The sequence below is a fragment of the Mycetomoellerius zeteki genome, unplaced genomic scaffold (assembly GCF_001594055.1).
Source record: "Mycetomoellerius zeteki isolate Tzet28-1 unplaced genomic scaffold, Tzet1.0 scaffold153, whole genome shotgun sequence".
Taxonomy (NCBI): domain Eukaryota; kingdom Metazoa; phylum Arthropoda; class Insecta; order Hymenoptera; family Formicidae; genus Mycetomoellerius; species Mycetomoellerius zeteki.
In genome coordinates, this window is record NW_017256479.1 from 51,831 (window position 1) to 61,039 (window position 9,209).

Here is a 9,209-nt window from a genome sequence, read left to right on the forward strand (position 1 = left end):
GAGCTCGACTAAACGACTTTGCGAAGGTCGAATGCAATCGTGCAACGTTAGCGGCCATTGCGGGAAAGGTCATTTACTCCTTCGAGTAAACAAAGCGGCGAATCTTCCGCGACTGACGCAGCTGCGCTATTTTTTTCGATACACGGAATATACGGTTGTTAACCTTCAAGGTTCCACCTGCAATATGTGATTAACTTTAATCTCATTTTAACTATTGCTGTTTATCTTTTTCTAATTCTTAGAATTCTTAAAATTAGAAAAAAAGTAAACACATTAATAGTTAAACTGAGATTAAAGTTAATCTCATTGGTGGAACCAGATATAAAGTTGATAGGTGGAATGCTCAAAATACTTCAAAAATTTTTTTAATTTTATAATTGCATTTTTTTGCATATATATTATGTTATAGTTAAGTTTATTAGTATATTAGTTATAAGTTAGTAGTATATTAGTTATACCTTTATGAAACAGAGGAATGAAAACGTAATGAACTTTAAAACTTCTAAGTATCTGGACAATACTTTTTCTTTGCTTTTTCCAGAACAAGGTTTTAAAGAAAATTATACTGGGGATGCTGTGGCACCCCATCTACTTAAAGGTTAATTGGTATCAAAGGAGCATATTTTTTACTTTGAAACTTATAATCCTGATCTAATTAACTGCATATATATATATACTGAAAAAAAATGTGCTGTTAACATATTTTTTCCATCTATTCGTCGAACTTAATGTAACTTTTCGGCTAATTCAAAGTTGTCCTCTTTTGGCAAAAATTTAAATGCTATCCTTCTTCGCACCGTCCTAATTTTCTTTGTCGTTGTCGACCATTTCGTCCTCACATCCGTACGAAGGATCTCACGTGGTTCGTTATACGTGGATTCGATCGATCCGAGCTCTCGCCCTCCGCTGCTTGACGTCATCCTCTTTTTATTTCAATTTATTAAAATCGACGTTAAGGTCGCGCACGCGTTGCACCTTTGATAAACACCGAGGAGTAGGGTGGAAACTTGAAAAAAAATAACGCGATCGAATTTCGAAAGGTAAAGAGTTACACATCCGGGGGGAGGGGGAAGAGGGGGGAGAAGACATTCTAGCATGACCAGCATGAATGAAGAAGCGTGGCGATCGAGTCATCGCGTCATGTGAACTTTACCATGACTCTCACTTCATGCATACGATTCCCCTTCCTTTGTTCCACTCTCTCTCTCTGTTTTTCTCTCTGTCACACTTTTTCCTGGCGTGAATATTTTTTTAAACTAGCGCACGCTGTTTACAATTTATGGCAAAGACGTCACAGCTCAGTTATGATAATAACGTGATATGACGATAAGAAATCCTTTTACCGTTAAATGATGAGGATCATTTGATGTTTTAATTCTTTTGAACAAACGTAAGAATATTTTTACGCATCACAGGAGATAAAATTCACCGTAAATGCATATTTGGGGCTCTTGTGGGTTGATTCGTAAACAAAAACCGTCCGTAGATAAGTAATCGGGAAATCGCGAATGCGTCATCCACATCGTGCGTTATCCACGTCGCATGAGTCAAATGCGCAGGCACATTGTAAAAGACGGTTGAGATTAGCGATTCATTCCACAATAAAGTCAGCCGAGTACGGGTAATTACGTACTGACTATACCGAGTCGCTTTTCAAAATTAACAACTAGCTATTTTTGTGAAAAAAACAAAAAAAATTGCGTGCTTTACCTTCATTTTTATATTACTCATTATTTATTATTGTGCAAAGAAAAAATATATGAATAATAATAATAATGTAAATTAATTTGCTTTTTTTTATATCTATATACGTATAAATTCAATTGATAACAGTGAAAATTACATATCACACACATTCATGGAAAGAACGATTTTGTTGAACCATCAAAATAATTAGGAAATCTCAAGCATATAGCGAGCAATGTTGCAAAAAATTTTAACATTCTAGCAACTAGTTTGAGCGTCCTCTTATATAATTATTTTGATGAAGCAACAAAATTATTTTCATATCTATATCTATTTAAATTTTGAGACACTGGAGCAAAATTATCCTTTTCGTGCTATGTTGATAAAGATAGAATGACACGAGTAAAAAATTAGCATTTTTGAGATAATAAAAGGAGACATCGAGCCTAATATATTCTTGTGAAGGAGCGACATATTTGTCAACATATTGCTTATACGGAAAAGTGTCATAACTTTGATAAAGGATGAAATTTACATAATCCTATACTGAGGTAGGCTTGTAGCTCGAATTTTGAAAACTTATAACATAATTTTAAGGAATACAATTTTAATACAATTTTAAAGAATATAATTAAAAGTATAACATGAGAAAGAAAATAAAATTAATACATGCATATTATATTCGTCATTTAATTAAAATGTTCCAATTAAAAAAAAATTTTTTTTAAATACTCTACTGACTATAACGGTACTAAAAGTTGCTAATTTTAAAATGTGTCACTTTTTTTATAAACATACCGACATGATTTTTGTTTTTCTAATGTAACCTAATTTGGCTTCAATGAAAATACCAGATGTTTGAAATAAATTTGCCGATAATTGTCTCAAACTTCATTATTAGCTCTGTTTCATATTTTATCGAATACGACGAACTGAACGAAAAGAGAGTCACAAGAGGAAATGGAGTTATAAATATCTAACAAATGAAGTTTCGCGCAATTAGGGCAATTTGGGGCATGTGCTTATTCTTGTTTAAATTTGGGTATTGCATACTCAACCTAACTCAATTGCTTGTAACTTTCATAAAAATGAACACATTGTGAAGAATTTTTCTTAATCGAAACGCTGAACGTTAAGGAACATAACGGTATTAAGAAAATGTATATATTTTTATTAGATAATAAAAAAAATTGAAACAATGCAAAAATCATTGAAAACAGAAAACTGGATATACCACACCCAGAGTGACACCGAAGAATTCATTATCGTTATATATTATTATTACGCAAAAACAAACGGATATGTCAGACTACGAAATATTACTTTCAACTATTTTGAGCGTTGCCATTTCTCGATTACCAACAGTCATGATGCGCGAATAAATAATAGACAGGATGCACGCGCCCCGAATATGCTTGCAAATTTATGTGTTAAGACATTTACGATCCCCTGTGCACGTACATACATAGGTATAGTTTCAGGAAGTAGTAAGAAAGAAGAGAAAAGATTTAATTTGTCTTTCTGCGCCGCTCACTTTTGTTCGTCTTCTCGGCCTTGCTGTGGCATTGCCTCCCTCATTGTGACGGAGGAGCTTGCCAGCTCGGTACTTATAACCGATGACGACGTAGTCGTGACGTCGCTAAGAATAATGTTAAAGCCATTGTCTCGTAAATCTCAAGAATTATCGCGTGGATAAGATGATTACGAAGGTTCCTAGCTTCGTCAAAGAAAACTAAGAGAAATTACAGATTTGTTCACGTTGTTTGAAATTTAAAAAAATTTTTGTACTTCTAAAGAGATAAATATATATTCGGGCGTTGAAAAAAGAAAAAAAATGAAGATTCTGAATCTAAAAAGTGAAGCAATGCGAGTAGACCTTCACAGTAAAAAATATTTTATACATATTTGTGTTGGATCCACTCAAGTTCTTATTAAAATTTTGTGTTGAATTTTCAACATATTACTTTATTTAAATAATTTTTGTTAAGTTAATAGTAAGCATTTCTTAATATCAAAATAATAATTTATGAATAAATGAGTAAATACATAAAAATAATGTTTTTAAACGTAAATTCAAAGATGAACGAATAAAATGTGTTGATTTAACATATCATAAATATTAGTTTCACTAAAAAAAATGCTTCCACAGTTTATTTACAAACCGTGCCAATATTACCTTTTTGTATTTAATTTGTAAATAATATTGTTAACACATATCTGTGTCATCTTCTAACATGTTCATCTTGTTAAATAAACATATAAATTTGAGTGGACCGTTCGAGACACGTGAAATGTATTTTTAATACAAATGTTCCAAATTATATAGAAATCTGAGAAGAATTAATTCCTAGGAATGTTCCTAAAATATAACTCTCAATTGTGTAAATTGGACGCGAAGCAAATTAAAAAAATTGGAGTAAGAATAAAGGAGGGAAAATTGCAGAAAATGCTGGGCCAATTATTAATTAAATGTCATTTAATTTTCTCTCTTCACTTGCGCGGTGTCGTTCTACCCATTTGACGTCACATCGACGTGGTATTGCAGCTGTCAAAATTTCACATGTCGCGTCCGTGTTGTCGGTCGGGTTCGACGAAGAGCGCAAAAGTGGGGTGAAAGCCCGATTAAGTTGGCTCGCGGGTCGAAAGTGGAGGGAGAAATTACTTTTCGGATTGTGCAAAACTGTCGATGTTTACTCGCGTCTACTTGCGAGCACAAAGCGTTGCACGATAATTTCGAGTAAACGAAGCAAACATCCTCTATGTAATTTTACGATCTTTTTCACGTAATGTTTTAAGCGTTTTTTTTTTTGTGTAACGCTTGTCAATTCTTTCCGTTAATAATCTTTCTTTCGAAATATCGTTTGAATTCCATCCGAGGGAAGCGACTGAATTATTGAAATACGAATTGAATCCCAAGTAGCAAGGTGACGTTTTCATGACGTCTTATTGATGTCTTATTAGTGTTTGTCATTAAGATGTTAAAAAGTCACCTTACGGCTTTTGATTGAATCAGGCGGTTATGTATCTTGAAACGAGGTGAAAGTGAGCGAGTGTATTGGAATATTTGTAATTTTATTGGTCACTAAAGTGAATTTATTTATTTTGATCATTTTCACTTCGTTTCAAAATAGAAAATCGATCCTCAGAGCTTATATTCTTGAATTTGAATCGCGTACGAAAATCTATAATACATATAACGTATTTTTGAACGCGATATTTTTCGAAAAGAAGGCCCAGATAAGATTCGATTCGGATTTCAGTTTTTATAATGATTATAATCCGAGTTATTCGAAACTTTCGAATTTAAGAGGTTCGAGAATACTAATCACATATATTAACAATGTTTTAAAATTTTTCTCACTAATGGGTGAAACAAATAGAAATTATTAAAATTCAACTTGACAATAATTATATGTTAATTAAAAATTACGTTTCAGCGATTTGATTCGAGTAAAATTTTATCGACGAGAGATAGATAGATAGATAGATAGAGCCTTTATTATAGAGAGAGAGAGAGAGAGAGAGAGAGAGTTCTAGGGCAAGCTCTCTAAGAACTTAGAATACATAAGTAATATAAGTACACGGAGAGAATTTTTTCTTAGAGTTTACTCTGAAAATATGATAGTCATGGGACAATATTGTATTTCGAGGAATTTTAATGTAAATCTCTCTCATTCATTAATAAAACTACAATAAAGTATAAAATAAGTTTGATTAATTTTATTGAAGTGCACGATAAAAGTCTTTAAAATATTGTACCACAACTACTATATTTTCAGGATAAATTTTAAAAGATAATTCTCTCCGTGTATAATTATAATACATTAAAGTATAATAAATGCAGTAAATACCATGAAAAAAAAACATAACAGTAAGAATAAAAATAGTGTTACAATTAACAAAAATTATGAGAAGAAAAAGAGAAAAAGAAATAAGTAAATAAATAATAATAATAATAATAGAGAGAGAGAGAGAGAGAGAGAGAGAGAGAGAGAGAGAGAGAGAGAGAGAGAGCGCCTGAAAGCGGAGTGCTTTGTCACAGCTAACATAGTAACATCCTCGCTCGGAGGCGAGCAAGTCATCCGAGAAGCGCGTGTTTGGTGATCGGAGTTTGCTCGGCGGTTGTTTGGCGTAGGAGATATCATTTCCGTGGCGGCGCCACAGAATTACGCGAGCGCGAGGCACGACGGGCGAGACTGGAATTAAACGTCGAGTAATCGCCGCATTAAAACCCGTTGTCGTGCCACCTGTCCCGGTCTTCTCCGTCGCGCATAGCGTAGGAGCGTGCATTGGAAACACCTTACGGGAAGGTTTGATCGGCGGGTTCGATGGTACTAGAAAGCTCCGCACCGGGGCGTCGCGAGCACGCGTGTGTCCTCTCCCTCCCCTCCCTTCCCCCTTCCTTTCCTCCTTTTCCTTCCCCGCCGCCCCTTTCTTATCCATTCGCTTTCCTCGCATTATCGCCTCACTTCAGTGCCGTCCGCTGACCACCGCACCGCGGCGTTTCTTGCAGCTGCTCCGATCCCGCAGACCCTCCCTTTTACTAATTTCAGCTCTCTGTCCCTCACGTGCAATTTTGTGTGACAATTTCTTTTCGCGAAGTTAATATGATAGAATTGCTCGAGAGAGAAATTTCTCTCGTGCGATTAAAGGTGAGGACGTCTTGTCACGATGTGTTTTTATTCGTCACTTGTTAAAACTGAATTTTTTGTGTTCGATGGAAAGTTTAAAAATTATATTTTCCTGCTTGTACACGTATATATATTTTATATTATGCGCATTACAGTCGTGTATATTAAGGAACAGTGAACTTTGACAATTCTTGGTTGAAGCATTTTATTTATGAGAAACCACGGTCATAAGTCAAGTTTTTCAATATTCTGATTAAGTGAGCACGCGATTACGTATGTTCACGATAGTTAAATTTTATGCTGCTTGAGACTTATCAGAACCTAATAAAAAATTTTTATGCTTAATATCTGATGCAATTAATGTTAATATTACTCGAAAAATATTTTACGCTTTTCGCATGTTTTAAAATCGCGACGGTCTGTGAAGTAATTTTACGATTTTGAAAGCTCATCATCCCGAAATAAATTCATTAACGCATCATTATACATTCTGAGAAATTTGAAAGTTTCTTATTTGAAGATCTGTATATATTTATCGTTACATAAATATTTTGCGAAATATACACTGAGAAAAAAATTTAGTTGAAGATGGACGTACCAAAAGATTCTGATTATATCAATCAGAATTTCAGTTATAACTAGAATTTTAGTAGATTTAACAAAAAATTCTGATTCGTACATTTTCAATCAGAATTCCAATTAATCCAACCAGATATTTTTCTCAGTGTACATGTAATCAGAAAATTGAATGCTCAAATGATGGAATTTTACGAGCAAAGTTCTTCCTTTCCTCTCGGATTAAGTTACCCTTCATTTTGTCTTCTAAAGATACTAGGCGTGGCGAATTATGCATTTCAGTTCGGCGTACTTATAATTCACCCGGTTATTCGATATCGATAGAAAACTCGTCAGACATTCGAACATGCATACGCTTTCAACTACTATTTCGGTACGGTCCTATATGCTCATTCTAATAACTTTTTCCCGATCGAGACGGTTGACCTAATTCTTAACCTCCTGCGATTCCTTATAACCGATAGAGGGAAGAGGTACTATTCGATTCAAATAAAGATACTCTTTATTCGAGAACTGCTTTAAACAGTTGAATTTTAATGAGATTAAATCTTACTTTGATCACGCCCTTTTTGCAAATTTTCATTTTTTGTTAATTTAAAAGCAACTGTAGACTAAGCCACATTTTATAATAAACGGAAAATAAGTATATTTTTCCCGTCATTTTAACTTTAGAGTTCATCTTCTCCGTTTTTGCAAAATGTAGGTTAGTCCTTTGTTGCAGCAAACCCTTAGTTCTATTTACAAATAGTTGAGCGTCACGTTTATTATAATATACAGGCAAATCTTTAATATTATATGTATATATATTTTAACAATTTTGAACTATAATATAAGAACGTAAATGTAATGTTTCGTAATTTAAAAATCCATATATGAATTTAGACAAAGCTAGATTTCAAATTAATCACCAATTTAATCATCCACAATCATCAATTTTAGAATTGAGGTCAGACTCTCTGGAGCATTCTTCATTAAAAATACATGGAAAATATATATAGATACGTGGCATTGTATGTGTTTGAATTTTGCGAAACTAATTTGTAGAAAAATTGCTATGCTTCTACTCGCTATAAATTCACGGGTCTTAACTTTTCATTAACTGTGCCAGAAAGATAAACATCGAGCTTTAAATACCACGCCTAATTAAAATCTGAACCTAATCATAATGAGAGAATTTGTGTTACATTTAAGTATATATATTCTCATTTCCTTTTCAATTAGAGAACAAAGCTAATAATACAGCAGATCGATGACCCAGCTAGCAATTTAATGTCTTAATCTCGTTGAAGACCTGGAAAAAATTTATAGAACTGCCGGTGCAAAAAAATTTGATTTATATCTTTGAATTGCATTTCGTTGATTTTTGAATCTTTCGTTGACTTTAATATTATATGTATATATATTTTAACAATTAAAATTTTGAACTAATAATATAGGGATATAAATGTAATGTTTCGTAATTTAAAAATCCATATATGAATTACAGATCCTCGCATTTTTAGATCACGAATCATAACGTGATATAATACTCGTGACACATATTTTCGTATCGTAAAATATCTTTGCTATAAAAGCGCAAAAAATTCATCTTTACATAGAATCTCCAAATAGCTCGCGCGGCCGACAATCGTGTCGAGAGTGTGTCGAAAAGTGGACTTGCCCCGCTTTTTTACGATTCGCGGCATCAATTGAATTCAATTGGAGCCAATCGCTCTCGCCGTAGAGCGTTCAAAAATCACCGGCGCTCTCGCATCGGTTTGCGCGCCGCATACGAAATCGTGGGAAGCGATCGACGATGAAATTTTCGCCGAAGAAATTCTCTCGGCGAAGGAGTCTGCGAAGCGGGAGAAAGCGCGCGGTGGTCCCGGGGGCAGCTCGGGGTGTACCCGTGTGTACCAGCTGAGCGCGTGCTGGCGATGGCGAGCGGTTGAAGTTCCTTGTGTCCACGATCGGCGCTGGATGCGCGCCGCAGCTGCGGTAAGCGGTTGTGGCAAGGCAAGAGGCGACCCGTCGGGCCGTCGCCGTTCACCGCGTCCGCCGTCAGCCGCCGTCGCTTACGCGTCCGCCCAAAAGCCAGCCAGTACAGCCTCTGGTCGGCCGATCGCCATCATGAAAACATTCGCCCGTCGTTATCGTTGTTTCGCCTCCGTCCTTGCGGGCTAGCGCGGATTGGAGGTAATATCGAACGTCGGGGAAGTCAGCACGATCCGCGCGCGTGAGCAAACGCGAACGAACACGGCCACGTTCACAGCGCGGACGGTCCGGAACGACCCGACCGCACCGACCGCACCGATTCACCACGGCTCGTCCGTCGCC

General features: G+C 35.5%; 1 protein-coding gene across 3 annotated transcripts in view; it reads left to right on the top strand.

Moving 5' to 3' along the window:
- Positions 1–9,209, top strand: part of drn (zinc finger AN1-type doctor no) — a 25,609-nt gene that overhangs the window by 11,049 nt on the left and 5,351 nt on the right. Inside the window, exon 1 of one of the 3 annotated variants that reach the window (XM_018444706.1) lies at positions 6,318–6,338. The exons of the other annotated variants lie outside the window; for them this stretch is intronic. The gene's annotated coding sequence lies outside the window, so the exon portion shown is untranslated. Of the gene's footprint in view, positions 1–6,317; positions 6,339–9,209 lie in introns of those variants that run through there. 3 annotated transcript variants of the gene reach the window in all.